This window comes from Rhipicephalus sanguineus, chromosome 8 (genome assembly GCF_013339695.2).
Source record: "Rhipicephalus sanguineus isolate Rsan-2018 chromosome 8, BIME_Rsan_1.4, whole genome shotgun sequence".
NCBI classification, from domain to species: domain Eukaryota; kingdom Metazoa; phylum Arthropoda; class Arachnida; order Ixodida; family Ixodidae; genus Rhipicephalus; species Rhipicephalus sanguineus.
In genome coordinates this window covers 157,751,751-157,755,145 of record NC_051183.1, presented here as the reverse complement: position 1 = coordinate 157,755,145, position 3,395 = coordinate 157,751,751, and positions in this window count along the sequence as shown.

Here is a 3,395-nt window from a genome sequence, read left to right as displayed (position 1 = left end):
GCTGCAATAAGAATCACAGGACACGTTACGTGCCCTGCATATAAGGTACCGTTTATCAGATACTCCTATCATGGGGTAAGCATTATAGAGGGCAAATGGGGCAACATCTCAAGGAAAGATTCAGGGAACATTGCAACAATGTAAAGAAACGCAGCGATTGCCTGTTTGCCAAACAGTAAAGAAACTATACTACATTGATTATTGAGTCAGCAAGTATTCATAATCTTGGCCGAGATTGCGTTAGTGTGTCATTACACTACTTGTCAAAGAAATAACTATTTTTCCTGGACGCAGCTGTGCCTGCGCATGTTGAAGTTTTTCTTTTTAAATTATAAATATGTGTGATCTGAGTCCAAAAAACACTTAAAAGATAGCGCCTATCTGTGTCCCTTCTTGTCCTGTCTTCACTACTCTCTGCAATAAACGTAATGGTTAAAAGGGAGCCGTTCGGCGACCTAACAGCTTGTCACTATTAGTGGGTTAGTAGGCCTTGAGGCGCTCCACGTTGACTATGTCGCGCCCTCGACGGCGCATGTCCAAAGCTGGTTCGATGGGTTCGATCAGGTAGTTGACCGGTGATGTGCGCTCGATGACCCGGTAGGGGCCTTCGTATTTCGGCAGTAGTTTTGAAGAGAGGCCAGTTGCAGTGGTAGGGACCGAGAGCCATACGAGCGCTCCGGCGACTAACGTGGACTCAGAAGTGGTGGTGCCACCGTGAAGGCTCTTCTGCCGCTCTTGTTCGTGCGTTGTAAAGGTCTTTGCAAGCTTGCGACACTCTTCAGCAAGCCTGGCTGTGTCAGAAATAGGCGCACACTCAGATGGATCCGGCTTGTAGGGTAGTATCGTGTCAATGGTGTGCGACGGGTGCCTTCCGTACAACAGGAAGAAGGGTGAAAAACCAGTAGTGTTCTGAGGGGCGGTATTATAGGCGTAGGTGACGAAGGGCAGAATGGCATCCCAATTTGTGTGATCGGCGGCGACATACATTGAGAGCATGTCGCCGAGCGTGTGGTTAAAGTGTTCGGTTAGGCCATTCGTCTGCGGGTTGTAAGCAGTAGTTTTGCGGTGAACAGCATGGCACTCTTTGAGAATGGCTTCGACGACTTCCGACAAGAAGACACGGCCTCGATCGCTGAGAAGCTTCTAGGGTGGACCGTGACGCAGCATGAATCGGTGTAGCAGGAAGGAGGCAACATCGCACGCTGTAGCCGCTGTGAGGGCAGCGGTTTCGGCAGATCGCGTTAGATGGTCAACGGCGATGATGGCCCAACGGTTACCAGCCGAGGTCAGAGGAAGTGGTCCATACAAATCGATGCCCACGCGCCCAAACGGATGGTTAGGGCAAGGTAATGGTTGTAGACCGACTGGTGACACGTGCGTTGAAGGTTTTCGGTGTTGGCAATCGAGGCAGGAGCGGACGAACTTCTGCACGTAACGGTACATCCCTCGCCAGAAGTATCGTTGTCGAATGCGGTGGTAAGTTTTGGATACCCCAGAGTGCGCGCATTGCGGATCAGAGTGGAAGGACTCGCATATTTCAGCACGCAGACTTCGGGGTATCACAAGTAGCCACTGGCGGCCGTTGGCGTTGTAATTGCGTCGGTGCAGTAGGTTGTCACGAATGGCGAAATTGTGGGCTTGACGACGCAACGGGCGAGTGGTTGGTGTTGCCGACGGATCAGTGAGCAAGTCTATCAGCGAGGTGATCCATTTATCCTTGCGCTGCTCGGTAGTGATGGTGTGAACGTCGATGGAAGAAACAGCAATGTGAGATACTGAGCAGGAGGCATTGGCGTCAGGCAAGGGGGAGCGCGAGAGGGCGTCGGCATCAGCATGCTGGCGTCCGTTGCGGTACAGCACGCGGATGTCGTAGTCTTGCAGGCAAAGTGCCCAGCGGGCGAGACGGCCCGAGGGATCCTTCAATGATGACAGCCAGCATAGTGCATGATGATCGGTGACGACATCAAATGGGCGACCATACAAATAATACATGAAAATTTACTACTTTGAAAATTATTAGAGAAATACAAATGCAGAGGTTCATTATTCACATAAAGGCCTATTCATACAGCAAATATGAACAAACTAAGATGTTCACAGAAGTAACCATAGCGTCCCAAATTTGACTAATTTTCACTAACGCAGCGTTTGTCGTGAATTTTTAAAAATGCATAATTTGCTCAGAATTCCATCAAATTATAAGAGCTATTTCTTCTTCACTTCTACTTATGCTAAATAGAAAGATATTTGTAATGTATAGCTTCAGTAGCTGCCAGCATGGTTGCGAATTTACGAAAACGCACTCTTCGTAAGATGGTCGTCGTCAACCGGCGACGCTCGTCGAATTTTCCTGTGTTGAAAAAAATTTTTATGTGAAAACAAATTGCGATTTCGTGCTGTGCAGTCATATGTGCACAACATACAAAATTATCAGGAAAATCGGAAACATCAAGTATACACCTTTTTTTTTATCTTTCGTGGAATCGACCATTGTAAATGATGTTATCTCTGTGAAAACACTTGGGTTCAGGTGATATCTTAAGTATCTGCGTGATTTCTAGAAAAGTTAGTCGTGAGTTCAGCACTGCTATGTGCTCTTTTCTTGAGTAGCTGTGCTATCCTGTCAAGATGTTTAACAAGTAACAACGCACTTGAATGTGGATTCTTCTTTGTGGCAAAAGAGCGCAGACAACGGGACGAAGAACATACAGGGCACAGAGCTGACTATCAACTGATTTCCTTATTGGAAAGTCTGAGAATCTGTAGGCAGGCGAGCAAAAATCGAAAAATGGCACAAATGCTATCAAGTGACTCGGCCGCCCGGCTTTTTTTTTGGATAGGGTTTACAAGATGCGGCAGAAGCCGATTTCATTAAAACATAAACACAAGCAAAAAATGGCAAAAAAGAACAATGACATGGTGGTCAATACCAAACTGATTAAAACCGCTAAAAGTCTGACATTCATAAATCAACAAAAACGAAGAACCAGGGTCTGAAAAAAAAAGGTTTTTAAGCAAGTGACAGCAAGGCTAGAAAACTGCAACCACTAACAATAAAACAGAAAACAAAACAAGAAACAAAACATGTGACAACAAGCTTAGTGATCACAATTGAGGCTCATGGCAGCTAATTTCTTCGTCAAATAGTGCTAGTGATAGCGCGCTAACGCAAGCTGCTCCCCTTTTGTGAATTATGTGCGCCTCACAAATTTTGTGAGCACATTACTCCCGATATTTCATGAGAACTTGCACATTGTCAAGCAATGGGGAGCAGCCGCATGATGTACAATGCCAGGTTCCTGCCTGTTGTTGCTTTTAAAGATTTGGCATGTTCACGCATTTTGTAATTTATGCATCGTCTGGTTTGTCCTACATATGATTTTCTGCATGATAAT